This window comes from Juglans regia, chromosome 13, assembly GCF_001411555.2.
Source record: "Juglans regia cultivar Chandler chromosome 13, Walnut 2.0, whole genome shotgun sequence".
NCBI lineage: Eukaryota > Viridiplantae > Streptophyta > Magnoliopsida > Fagales > Juglandaceae > Juglans > Juglans regia.
Genome location: NC_049913.1, coordinates 16,936,417 through 16,951,414, shown reverse-complemented (window position 1 = coordinate 16,951,414; position 14,998 = coordinate 16,936,417). Strand labels below are relative to the sequence as shown.

At 39.2% G+C, this 14,998-nt stretch overlaps 1 non-coding gene across 1 annotated transcript; it reads left to right on the top strand.

Annotated features, from left to right (window-relative positions):
- Window positions 1–12,719: 12,719 nt before the first annotated feature.
- Window positions 12,720–12,827, top strand: LOC118344397. The gene has a single exon (XR_004798170.1). It is a non-coding gene; the product is annotated as a small nucleolar RNA R71 (small nucleolar RNA).
- The last annotated feature ends 2,171 nt before the right edge of the window (window positions 12,828–14,998 follow it).

The following is a 14,998-nucleotide window of genomic DNA, read 5'->3' as shown; positions in this document are numbered from 1 at the left end:
ATTATCAAAATATAATATTTATTGAAACTTAAAACAAAATCCTATTTAAATATAAACCCAAAAAATAAATAAAAACTTCTCACCCAAAAAAAATTAGGTTAAAATTGAGAACCTTCCATATATATATACATACATATATATATATTAGGTTAAAAACTAGTAAGTACCTGTTAAAACTTTATATATATATATATATATATATATATATATATATATACACGTACATATATATATGTAAATAAAAATACACCTTAAGAAGAAAAACTAGCGATGAACATACACATATGAATAATAGAAAAACAGCGGCGGTAGGGACTCACCGAGAAGGTAACGTGCGACAGTGCAGTGTGCAGCGGGAGGTGGTGAAGTCTGCGGAGCACTGAGAGAGAGAGAGAGAGAGAGAGTACAATACGGTGAGGGAAACAGAGAGAGAAAGGTTACGAGATGAGCAAGCCGAGCTTGAGAGGAAAAAAAAAACAGAAAGGGAAAATTGCCGTGTAGTGGAGGTGGCGTGAGGCGGACCTGAGGTGACGGTTTCTGGGGTCGCAACATGAAGGAGCTCTCGGTGGGTAGTTGTCGCAGTGGCTTAAAGTAGGAGGAACGTATCCTCTGTTTCAGGAGCAAAAAACAGGAAAATTTCATGGTTTGCAACGGAGGCTACGGGAGCCGTTGGGCGACGGCTACGTGTGGCTGGGCACAGTGGCTTATGGTTTCACAAAGGGTTGGGCCAAGGCCAAAGGCTTCTGTCATGCAAGGGAAACTCGCACAGGGATGGTTTCCGTTCGGTTGAGCGCATACGGGAGTGGGCTTTTGTGATGGTGAGGTCGTATAACAAGCTGCAAACGAGGTCTAACGCCATGGGTGTGGAGGTGAAGCAACAACGACGGTACTGCCTGGAGGTTGTGGAGGGTGGCGGCTTGTGGTGGATGATGGTTTACGGATGGAGCTGCTTCTCTGCGTGCGTGGGTGGAGATTGCCGTGGTAGTTTTAGCGGCTATTCTTGGTAAACTAACATGGTAAACTAATATTGGTGATAAAAAAAAAAAAAATCCTAGAGAAATGAGGGAGATGTGTGTGGGAGTGAAAGTTGAGTCGTGTGTGTGCATGCATGGAGTGGACGAAAGAACTAACGGGTGAAAGAGAAATATAGACGGAAAGGATAAAACTTGCGGAAAGAAAAAAAAATAACGTGCGAAGAAACTAAAATAAAATAAAATGAACAAAAAATAAACAAATAAAAATAAAATAAAATTTGAGCAAGTGATATGAACCCGCGGGAAAGGAATCCCTTGAACCCACAATCAATTTGAAAACTCCCCAAGAAAGCCAAAATCAAGTCAAGGATGGAGAATCTAGACCCGATGAGAACTCGTTTCAAGAACCTAGATTATATTAAAATCTAGACCCGTTGAAGAACCCGTCTCAAGAACCCAGATTACAAAGGAGGAACGCCACAAAGGTTGTGATTTACCTTTGATAAGTTCAAAAGTTCAATTAAGAACAAGAGGAGTAAAACTCAACTCACAATGAATAAATTCATCAAATTTCATAAACTTCATAATCTGAATTAAAATGAGGCTACATAGAGTATTTAAAGCAAAACCTAATGAAACCCTAGCCAAAATAAACCCCCATCTTCCGAAAGTGCCCCTGGATGAACAGTGCCGCGGCTACAGTAACTCGGCTACAGTAACCCTAACCCTAGTTCAATAAAATAATAACTTTCCCAACATGCCCTTGCATAGGCCCCCTTAAGTACTTCCCATAATAAACTCAATTATTCTAAACTAATAAAATAAGTTCTTTAAATGAATTAAATAAGTTGGAAACCCTTCAAGAACCCAAAGCCTTTAAATCTTGTCGTTGCACTCTTCCATAGGTGATCAAATGAATTAAAACTGGATCTTCATCCTTCAAGCCTCATCTTGAATGTTGGGCTCTTGCTAAACTCTTCCCAAGTGGATTGCATCAATCCTTGCATTGTCACATTGATCTTCTTGGCCCATCTGGAAGTTGCAAATGATCTTTAAGACTAGGCCCATCTTGGTTCCCATCAGCAAAACTGGGTCAGGGTGTTACAGTTACAACAAAAGAAATAAATACATTTATTGATTGAATTTTATCATCAAATGGGCTGAATGCATCGTTCTAGTTGGTATCTTGTTTTGTAATTACTCTTTTTCTCGTATAAATTCATTGAGTCTTGTGTCATTTTATTCCTTCCTTTTTTCTTAGATCTATATTACTAGTTGGAATAATACAAGGTTGTATTGTCTTGATTTTAGTTCAACTAGTTCTTAAAGACAAGAGAGTGTGAGACTATTATCGGGAAAAAGTCAATTAAGAGTGAAACATGAGTGGAGTGCCATTATTCGAGTGTAAACACATAAGGGAGTGCGTGAGGTTTTCCACTAACATTCTTTTTGTGCAGCACATTACGATGTCTCATAGGAGTGACTCATCACCGAAAGGGATGGCAGATAACTCATCTTTTGTGTGACGCCCCCAAATTCCGCTTGGGATCGGACTAACATTTAAAGCGTCGAGACATGCAACATAAGGTTACCTTCTCCCGTTCATGACATACAAGATGCAATATTCCTAACATGCATATAGCATTATGCAATATTCGCAGGGGATAATTTTTTTCTTTAGCAATACTATGCACCAAACTGAAATATCCCAAATACTTAAAACATACTTCATACAGAATGATATATTAAACAACTAAGATCGCAACACTAGTCCAAAATGGTTGTGATCAAAACAGTGTTGGAGATTGAACTCCATAAATACAAGTAGTAACCTGAGGTAACTACTGTACTACCATCTACGTCGCACCATCGCTTAGTCAATTGTTTCCAGTTAGTCAATTCCCGTTTCTCCTTCAGATCCTGTAACAAGATCTACCATTCGGGGGGAATGGTAGTTGGGACTACCACAGTGAGATTTGATTACAAATCTCAACAAATTAACAGGAAACTTCCACATAGGAACCAAGGTGGGCCTACTCTTAAAGATCCTTTGCAAGTTCCAGATGCGCCAATCACAAGATCAAGGGCCAAGAAGATCAAGGAAGCAATGCAAGGATTGGTGCAATCCACTTGGGATGAAGCCAACAAGAACCCAACACTGAAGATGGGTCTGAAAGAAGAAGAACCGGTTTTGATACACTTGATTCAAGTTGTGGAAGACAATATTGAATTTTATTTGTGAGTTGAGTTTTCTCCTCTGATATGAACTTCACCAACAATTGTGATGAAACCCGATAACAATGATGGCTTGGAACCCCAAAATCGTATTGACAAGATTTGTTGAGCTTTGACCAGTCACCCAACTAGATGAGAACCAAGACTACGAAGGATTGAAAACGCCACACCCAGAAATCAGAATCAAGGTGATAAGTTTGGAGCTTGAACGCCACAAGATTAACTTGATAAGTTCAAGGAGTTCTTTGAAGAACCAAGAGGAACACAAGACCTCACAAAAACAAATAAGTTTCTGAAATTTCCAATCTGATATTAAAACTCGAAATAACCCCTTTATATACTTGGAACAACCCTCCAAGAATAGGAAAAGTCATAACTACAGCTTTAAAAGCAACACAAATATTAACATAACAAGTCCCACGAAATTTAGGCCTCTTGGACTTCTAGAGGCAGCCAGAAATGACTAAATGACTAAATTCAATGTATTTCACGTACCCAGGCAAGACCAAGTTCATTCACCTATTTAATATTCTTGAAACTTAACAAATTCACGTCCTTTAATGGTCAGACCATTCATCATATTTCTATGTGCTAATTAGCCTCTTCAATTGCCTTGATGACATGGATTAAGTCTTGAATATTATTTGAGCCCATCTTGGTCTTTTTAGAATCAGCCCAATTCTCTTGGATTAGCCCATTTAGTGCTTCCTTGAAACGTTTGGCTCTAAGTCTTGTAATTGGGCCACTAGGAAATGACAAAGGGTCTTGTACAAATTCAGCTCCATTCCCACTTGTATGATTAGCATGTCCAACTCCTTGGTTTGCATCATTCTCCCCCTCTTGAGAAGGATTTGTCCTCAAATCATCACCTACATCAAAAGGAGACAAATCAGCAACATTAAAGCTTGCACTGACACCATACTCACCTGGTAAGTCAAGCTTGTAGGCATTATCATTGATGCGTTCTACTACTTGAAATGGCCCGTCACCCCGAGGTAGGAGTTTTGAACGCCGCTTCTCTGGAAAACGGTCCTTCCTTAAGTGCAACCAAACCCAATCTCCTGGTTGAAACACTACCTTCTTACGTCCCTTGTTGGCTTGATGGACATATTGTTTAGTCCTCCTTTCAATGTTCAGCCGTGCCTTTTCATGAATCATCTTTACAAATTCTGCCTTCTTTTTGCCATCTAAGTTCACACGTTCACTCAAAGGTAAAGAAGTTAAATCCAAAGGTGACAATGGGTTAAAGCCATAAACAATTTCAAATGGTGAAAACTTAGTTGCAGAATGTATACTTCTATTGTAAGCAAATTCAACATGTGGCAAACAATCTTCCCATGCTTTCAAGTTCTTTTTAATGATAGCACGCAACAAAGACGACAAAGTTCTATTTACTACTTCAGTTTGGCCATCCGTTTGTGGATGACAAGTAGTAGAAAACAACAACTTAGTTCCCAGCTTTCCCCACAAAGTCTTCCAAAAGTAACTCAAAAACTTTGCATCCCTATCAGAAACAATGGTCTTAGGCATACCATGTAACCTAACAATTTCTTTGAAGAACAAATCAGCTATATGTGATGCATCATCAGTTTTATGGCATGCAATGAAGTGTGCCATCTTGGAAAATCTATCTACCACCACAAAAACTGAATCTCTCCCCCTCTTAGTCCTAGGTAAACCTAAAACAAAATCCATAGAAATATCAGTCCAAGGTTCACTAGGTATTGGCAAAGGGGTGTACAAACCATGGGGTTTCAACTTAGACTTAGCCTGTTTACACGTGATACACTTCTCACAAATTCTTTCCACATCACGTTTCATATGAGGCCAAAAAAAATGTTCATGCAAAATTCCTAAAGTCTTAGCTACACCAAAATGACCCATCAAACCACCACCATGAGCTTCTCTCACAAGCAATTCGCGCAAAGAACATATTGGCAAACACAGTTTATTTTCCCGAAACAAAAATCCATCATACCTATAAAACTTACCAAACACCATTTTTTCACATGCATTGAACACATCACCAAAATCAGAATCTTGAGCATACAATTCCTTAATGTATTCAAAGCCAAGCATTTTTGTATCTAAAATGGAAAGTAAGGCATACCTTCGGGACAATGCATCAGCCACCACATTTTCCTTACCTTGCTTATATCTGATCACATACGGAAATGTTTCAATGAATTCCACCCACTTGGCATGGCGTTTGTTCAACCTTTGCTGTCCTTTCAAATGCTTCAAAGACTCATGATCTGTGTGAATCACAAACTCCTTTGGCCATAGATAGTGTTGCCAATTTTCCAAAGCCCTCACCAAGGCATACATCTCCTTATCATAAGTAGAGTAATTTAGGGCTGCCCCACTCAACTTTTCACTGAAATAAGCAATTGGACGGCCTTTTTGCATCAAAACAGCTCCAATTCCTATGCCTGAAGCATCACACTCAATTTCAAAAGTTTTAGCAAAGTTAGGTAAAACAAGCAAAGGTGCATTAGTTAACTTTTCTTTGATCAGACTAAATGCCTTTTCTTGTTCTTTTCCCCACTTAAACGGCACATTTTTCTTGATGACTTCAGTAAGAGGGGCGGCTAAGCTACTAAAATCACGCACAAACCGTCTATAGAAGCTAGCTAAGCCGTGGAAACTCCTCACTTGGCTGACTGTTGTAGGCGTTGACCACTCTTGGATTGCCTTCACCTTTTCCTCATCCACCTCAATTCCTCTTAGCAAACAACCTTTCTTTCCTTAGAATTTCCAAAACAGATTTCAAATGCATTACATGTTCTTCCAAATTTTTGCTATAGATCAGGATATCATCAAAATACACAACTACAAATCTACCAATAAATGCTCGCAAAACATGGTTCATCAAACGCATAAATGTGCTCGGAGCATTAGTTAAACCGAAAGGCATCACTAACCACTCATACAAACCATATTTAGTCTTAAAAGCAGTTTTCCATTCATCACCTTCTTTCATCCTAATCTGATGATATCCACTCTTAAGATCAATTTTTGTAAAGACACAAGAACCATACAATTCATCCAACATATCATCTAGTCTAGGAATGGGATGACGATACTTTACCGTTATGTTGTTGATGGCTCGGCAGTCAACACACATCCTCCATGTTCCATCCTTCTTGGGAACTAACAGCACCGGAACCGCACAAGGACTCATACTTTCACGCACAAACCCCTTCTCCAATAATTCACTTACTTGCCTCTGAAGTTCCTTGGTCTCCTCGGGATTACTCCTATAAGCAGGTCGGTTTGGAATTGATGCACCAGGTATGAAATCAATTTGATGTTCAATCCCTCGGATTGGAGGTAAACCATATGGTACCTCTTCAGGAAGGACATCTTCAAACTCCTGCAAAAGAGAAACAATATTGCTCGGCAAAGCACCGACGAGATCATTAGTACATAAAAGAGCCTCCTTGTACATGAGTACAATAAGGGGCTGGTGTGAAAATAATGCTCTCTTGATCTCACTTTTTTTTGCAATGTAATTGAATTTTTCCTCTCTTGCTCTCACTATAGCCGAAATCCTCTCTCTTTCTTTTTCACTCTGATCAATGTTTTTCTCTCCTTTTTTTTTTAAGTCTTTTTTCAGTTTCGGCCTTCCTTTCCTTTTCCTTTTTTTTTTTCATTCGAACTTTGTAACTTTAATTGGTCCTCCCTGACCTGTTTTGGAGTTAATGGCACAAGAGTAATAGGTTGCCTATTAAGAGTGAAGGAATACTTATTTGTGAATCCATCATGCGTAACCCTCAGATCATACTGCCATGGTCTTCCCAACAGTAAATGGCATGCGTGCATAGGAACCACATCACAAAGCACCTCATCCTCATATTTGCCAATGGATAATGCCACCAACACTTGTCTTGTCACCTTGATTTCCCCACATTCATTCAACCACTGAAGCCGGTAAGGTTGAGGATGTTTCAAGGTAGTTAAAGCCAATTTCTCCACCAAATAAGTGCTGGCTACATTTGTGCAACTCCCACCATCGATAATGACACTGCAAACTTTGTTATTTACAAAGCACCGAGTATGAAACAAGCTCTCCCTTTGGTTACTTTCTTCCTCCTTAACCTGCACATTGAGAACTCGCCTTGCAACCAATAAATCTCCAACCACAGCATTTTGCTCATCGTCAGCATCCTCCATAGATGGCATATCATCATTATCTACTTCTTCCTCATTTTCTGACTCAAGCTCTCCTTGGGCATTTATCACCATCACCCTCTTGTTTACACACTGGCTGGCTATATGTCCGCGCCCCTGACATTTAAAACATTTAATATCACGTGTCTTAGAACTTGAAGTCTCGATTGTACCTGAAGTAGTGGCGGTCTTTAAGTTGGCATTCTTAGAGGATTCAAATTTTGGCTTATTTTGTTGCTGCTCGTCCCTTTTTGGAGTTGTCTTCCACGAGCTGGTTGTAGCCATAGGCAGTCCCCTCCTAGCCAATCCCTTTCGTTTGAATTGTTCCTCCACCTTTATGGCTTGATGCACCATATCTGTCAACTCAACATAGTGCTGCATCTCGACTATATCCGCAATCTCACGATTTAAACCGTGCAAAAACCTAGCCATGGTGGCTTCCCGGTCCTCTTCTACATTTGCCCGGATCATAGCTACCTCCATCTCCTTGTAATACTCATCCACACTTTTAGATCCTTGAACTAACCTCTGTAATTTTTGATACAATCCCCTATAATAGTGGCTGGGTACAAAACGCTTCCTCATAAGCATTTTCATTTCCTCCCAAGTGTCCACGGGTGGCTCTCTATTCCTCCTCCTATTAATCAGTAATTGATCCCACCACACAATGGCATAATCGGTAAATTCAATTGCAGCCAACTTAACCTTCTTTATCTCTGAGTAGTTGTGACAATCAAAAACCATCTCCATTTTAGTTTCCCACTCCAAATAAACTTCAGGATCATTTTTACCTTGAAAAGATGGGATTTTAATCTTTATATTTCCTAAATCGTTATCCCTCCTAGGCCTACCCATCCTAGCTTCTCTATTTCTATACCCACGCTCAATCCTGCCTCGGTTCAAATATTGCTCATCAAACTCCTCCGACTCCGCCTCTCCATCAACATTCCGCCACGGACCACGCCCACCATGCTGCCTATTGTGGATGTCATGTTGCTGGCCCCTAGGAGTTTCTGCTTCTACCCTGTCCAACCTTTCGTGAATAGGTTCTAATTCAGCCCTCAACATACGCCTCATCTCCCCTAACATCGCTTGCATTTGGAGGTTTGGAACTGGAGGTTGTCGAAATTCTTCGGTTGTGTCTTCTTCTTGATTATTAGACATGTTTTAAAATCTGCAAACAAAGTTAGAATCCTCACAAGCACTCCCTCACGTGTTTCACTCAAGAATTGATACACTTGCACTCGTGTTTTCACTCTAAACGGCTTTTACCCTCATATGGTCTCGCACACTCTTGCCTTTTTCCACTCTTCTGTGTCTTCTTTAGTTCTTAATCGAACTTCAAGAAACTCATTCAAAATAATCCAGCAGCAATTCAGAAAATAAACAACCAAAACTCATCAAAAGTTCAAGTACTTGAATAAGGTGAGATACAAGATTGAAAGGAAGAAGTTTTCTTACTGGAATCGTGTACCCTTTTTTTTTTTTTTTAAACACAGCAGGAACAGGAAATAGAACGAAAATAAAAGATAGACAAACTTATCTTAGAACCTGGCTCTGATACCAAAATGATATGAACTTCACCAACAATTGTGATGAAACCCGATAACAATGATGGCTTGGAACCCCAAGATCGTATTGACAAGATTTGTTGAGCCTTGACCAGTCACCCAACTAGATGAGAACCAAGACTACGAAGGATTGAAAACGCCACACCCAGAAATCAGAATCAAGGTGATAAGTTTGGAGCTTGAACGCCACAAGATTAACTTGATAAGTTCAAGGAGTTCTTTGAAGAACCAAGAGGAACACAAGACCTCACAAAACAAATAAGTTTCTGAAATTTCCAATCTGATATTAAAACTCGAAATAACCCCTTTATATACTTGGAACAACCCTCCAAGAATAGGAAAAGTCATAACTACAGCTTTAAAAGCAACACAAATATTAACATAACAAGTCCCACGAAATTTAGGCCTCTTGGACTTCTAGAGGCAGCCAGAAATGACTAAATGACTAAATTCAATGTATTTCACGTACCCAGGCAAGACCAAGTTCATTCACCTATTTAATATTCTTGAAACTTAACAAATTCACGTCCTTTAATGGTCAGACCATTCATCATATTTCTATGTGCTAATTAGCCTCTTCAATTGCCTTGATGACATGGATTAAGTCTTGAATATTATTTGAGCCCATCTTGGTCTTTTTAGAATCAGCCCAATTCTCTTGGATTAGCCCATTTAGTGCTTCCTTGAAACGTTTGGCTCTAAGTCTTGTAATTGGGCCACTAGGAAATGACAAAGGGTCTTGTACAAATTCAGCTCCATTCCCACTTGTATGATTAGCATGTCCAACTTCTTGGTTTGCATCATCCTCTTGTTCTTAATTGAACTCTTGAACTTATCAAAGGTAAATCACAACCTTTGTGGCTTTCCTCCTTTGTAATCTGGGTTCTTGAGACGGGTTCTTCAACGGGTCTAGATTTTGATATAATCTAGGTTCTTGAAACAAGTTCTCATCGGGTCTAGGTTCTCCATCGGTTGACTTGATTTTGGCTTTCTTGAGGAGTTTTCAAATTGTTTGTGGGTTCAATGGAATTCATTCCCACGGGTTCATATCATTTGGGATTCAGAGAAAGGTTTCCAATCAGGTCTGATTTTATCTTTTATTTATTGCATATTTAATTCTCGGCCTTCATTATTCTAGGATTGATTACAAAAAAAAAAAATAGTGGTGGCTAGCAGATTTCTTCACTATTGTTAGGGTTGCTAAAATTCATTGTTCTAGGGTTTGTGTTGGCTGAAATCTCTTATTCTAGGGGCTGCCGTATATCACTTGCCCTAGGGTTTGTGAGTTATTGTTGGGGATTTCTCAATTGCTTATTCTTGATTGTGATCAAATCTGTTGGTGAAAAGAAAAGAAAAGAAAAAAAATCGTGAAAAAAAAAAAATTTCCGAGATTTTTTCTTGAGCCTTATTATCAAAGAGGGTGAATCTAGTTAGTATCTTGTCTTATAGTTACTATTTCATTCATATAATTTTCTTGTTTTACGTGCCATTTTTTTTCATTCCTTCCTTGTTTCTCTTGTTCTTGTTTGTTGGACCTAATTACTAGTTGGGGTAAAACAAGGTTGCTTTGTCTTGATTGAGTCAATTGGTTCTTAAGGAATTTGAGTGGGAAAACTCTTGAGGTAAAAGGCAAGAGAGTGTGAGACTATTATCGAAAAATGTCAATTAAGAGTGAAACACGAGTGGAGTGTCATTATTCGAGTGTAAACACGTAAGAGAGTTTGTGAGGTTTACTTTTTTTCCCACTAACATTCTTTTGTGCAGCACCTGATAATGTCTCATTGGAGTAGCGCATCACCAAGGGGGAGAGCAGATAACTCATCCTTTTTGTTGCAAGCCATGCAACAACAGTTTGAGCGGTTGAACTTGGTGTTGGGTGAAGTGAGGGATAGGATGGATTATCAAGAAGCAGCAATTAGAAATCTACAAGGTGGGAGGGACAGGAGGCGACGTGAGCATAGAGTTGAAAATCAGTATGAGAATGAAGGAGATGGTGAGGATAAGGAAGAATTAGCATCTGACGTTGGGTTGGGTAGAAATAGAAGAGTTAGGCATGAAAGAGGATTTGAGGGGAATCTAAGGGGTCGGGATGGTTTAGTTAGAGACCTTGGTAGCATCAAAATGAAAATACCACATTTCCAAGGTAGAACTGATCCTGAGGTTTATCTAGAGTGGGAGAAAAAAATAGAGTTGGTGTTTGATTGCCATAATTACTCTGAGGAGAAGAAAGTGAAGTTGGCGGTAATTGAATTCACTGATTATGCTAACATTTGGTGAGATCAATTAGTGACCAATAGGAGGAGGAATTATGAGGGGCCTATAGATACATGGGGAGAGTTGAAAGCTCTCATGAGGCGGAGATTTGTTACTAGCCATTACTATAGAGACCTTTACCAGAAATTACAAAATCTTACACAGGGGTCTAGGAGTGTGGAGGATTACCATAAGGAGATGGAGGTGGCGATGATTCGGGCTAATGTAGAGGAGGACCGAGAGGCCACCATGGCTAGATTTTTGAGTGGTTTGAATAGGGACATAGCCAATGTTATTGAATTGCAGCATTACGTGGAGATAGAGGACATGGTGCACATGGCTATGAAAGTGGAGAGACAATTAAAGAGAAAAGGGACAGCAAGGTACACTTTGATTTCTAACACTACTTGGAAATCAAAATGGGATAATAATGACCTAGCTGAAGCAAAGAGAAAGACAGAACCACCTAAGGGAAAAGATGAGGCTAGCAACAAACCGATTTTTTTCTTTATGAGAAACTGTTAGCCTAGTAGGGGAGGGTGCTAGTACTTGTCGAGTTGTTTCCTCAATTTGAACAGGTATAGCGTTAGAAACCTTACCACTTGTGCTCTCAGGAGTGAGGTTTTCAAAAGCTTTACCACTCTTTAAGGTGGTGATAGCTTTTACTTGCTTCAAGTTAGAGTCATCCCTCATTTCTGACACTTGATGGATTTGTCCTTGAGAATTGGCTTGGGGTTGGGTAGGGAATCTTGGATGCTCAAGGTTGCAGAAATTTTGGTCAAGGTCCCTATGATGTCATTAAAGGTTTGAGCATTTTGTTATTGTTGCTTGCCCTTGCTTGAACTGCTGGAGGGTTGTTCCCATTTTCTGGACAGTCTCCTCAAGGTTTCTCCTTTGACCAAAAGGTGCTACAGCAGGATATTGAGGTGGTCCCGATGATGCTGTGTTTGGATTGGCTATATATTGGGAAGGACTAGGATGCGAATGGGGGGTTGAGTTGATTGCTCATTGCTCCAGCTGAGATTTGGGTGGTTCCTCCAATTGGGATTGTACCTTTTGGAGACCTGAAAAAGATTTAGAAATCAAATTAATAGAGTTAGATTGATCTAGAAGAACTTCCTTAAAAGTTGGAATTGTAGGGCAGTCACTAGTGACATGCCCTATTTCTTCACATATATTGCATTTTTCTGGGATTTTCTAAACAACTTGAACTTCATTTACTTTGTTTATATCTATGGTTTCTAATTTCTTAGAAAGCATAGACACTCTAGCATGCAAATCATCCACCTCTCTCAAGTTGTATTTCCCCCCTCCAGTTATTTTAAAGGTTCAGTTCTATCATTTGCATCTAAAACATCCCATGATTGGGCATTTTCAGAAAGGTAATCAAAGTACTCAAAAGCCTCTTCTGGTTCTTTATTAAAGAACTCTCCTTTGCACATTGTCTCCACAAATTGTCTCGTCTTAGGTTGTAAACCCCTCATAGAAAAAACTTATTATCCTCCAGTTTTCATACCCATGGTGAGGACAAGAATTGAGTAAATCCTTGAACCTCTCCCAGCATTGATAAAAGGTCTTGGTGTCTTTTTGGGTAAAATTCATGATCTGCCTCTTTAGTGCATTGGTTCGATGCATACAAATTTTTTTTTTAAAAAAAACCAAGTCTGCATCTCTTGTCATGTTCCTATGGATCTAGGCCTCAAAGAATTTAGCCAGGTCTTGGCTTTGTCTTTTATTGAAAAGGGAAATAACTTGAGTTTGATCACTTCTTCAGTACAAGTTCGATCCATAAAAGTTGAACAATCTTCCTCAAACTCTTTGTTGTGCAAATATGGGTTCTCAGACTCCATCCCATGGTAATGAGGTATAAGAGGGATTGTGCCAGGTTTAAAATTGAAATTATTTGCATTAAGAGGTTGTATAATGCATGAGGGTGAGCTAGTCCTAACAGGTTGCAAATAATCTTTGAGAGTCCTGTTATGATTCCCCACCCTCCTCCCATCTTGTTCTTCTTCAGCCATGGTATTAAGACTCTCAGAAGATGACTCAAATGAAAGTGACTCACAATAAGAGTGTGTCACAAAATTTGATCTGATCAATTGAGAGGAATGATCTCTACTCCAAACAGGCAATGCTCAACCATAATACACGATCAACACCAAGCTTTGGTGTATAGTGATAGCAGTAAAAAAATAATGATCATAGTAAGCTTTTACAGAGAATGTTTTTCACAAGAATCAAAGGGAAAAAAAAGATAGCTAGGGTCAGAGATCACCTGAGTGTGAAGAGGTCCAGACTCAGTCCCCCATTGTCTCTACAGTGTTCTCATAGCTCTACAATTTGCCTCTAATCCCCCGGCAACGGCGCCAAAAACTTGGCTATTCTTTTAAATTACCTCCCAGTGCAGAAGGTGTCTTACTTGTGTATAATAAGAGTCCCAAGGTCGAGTTCACAGGGATTAAGATAGATTTAGTGCTATGCAATTGTTTATTGAAATAACAAGAAGTAAGAAGGTGAAATAGTTTACAAAATAGTGCTATGCAATTCTTACGGTCACTGGGCAGGTTTGTAAGCCAGATTGTTTACAAAATAGTTTTTGCTTCTTTTCTGAGAATCCTAGATGCGAAAGAAATGGATTTTGATGCACACTAGAATTTATATAAAAAGACAACTAAAGAAACTGAATTCTCTGTATTGATAAAGAAGAACAAATTCAAAACTCAAGACCAATGTTCTGAAAAGCTTTTAGAAAAATACCTAGGCCTCGGGTTACCTTTACACAGAGGGATTTTAGGGGAGTTTTGCATTCCTCAATTACTATGAAATGCAATTTCATTCATGATAAAAGCATTTGGATGATGTATATGATTAAAACACTAACAAAACACTAATCTCAACAAATTTCAAATCAAACTGACAATCAACATACAATTCAGGATTAAGGTCGGCATCCCTTAAGCATGCACCGTGATATGAACCTGCGGGAAAGGAATCCCTTGAACCCACAGTCAATTTGAAAACTTCCCAAGAAAGCCAAAATCAAGTCAAAGGATGGAGAACCTAGACCCGATGAGAACTTGTTTCAAGAACCTAGATTATATTAAAATCTAGACCCGTTGAAGAACCCGTCTCAAGAACCCAGATTATAAAGGAGGAACGCCACAAAGGTTGTGATTTACCTTTGATAAGTTCAAAAGTTCAATTAAGAACAAGAGGAGATAAAACTCAACTCACAATGAGTAACTTCATCAAATTTCATAAACTTCATAATCTGATTAAAATGAGGCTACATAGAGTATTTAAAGGAAAACCTAATGAAACCCTAGCCAAAATAAACCCCCATCTTCCAAAAGTACCCCTGGATGAACAGTTCCGCGGCTACAGTGCCGAGCTACAGTAACTCGGCTACAGTAACCCTAACCCTAGTTCAATAAAATAATAACTTTCCCAACATGCCCTTGCATAAGCCCCCTTAAGTGCTTCCCATAATAAACTCAATTATTCTAAACAAATAAAATAAGTTCTTTAAATGAATTAAATAAGTTGAAACCCTTCAAGAGCCCAAGCCTTTAAGTCTTGTCGTTGCCATCTTCCATAGCTGATCAAATGAATTAAAATTGGATCTTCATCATTCAAGCCACATCTTGAATGTTGGGCTCTTGCTAAACTTGTCCCAAGTGGATTGCATCAATCATTGCATTGTCTCCTTGATCTTCTTGGCCCATCTGGAAGTTGTAAATGATCTTTAAGACTAGGCTCATCTTGGTTCCCATCATTCCCCCTCTCCTCAAG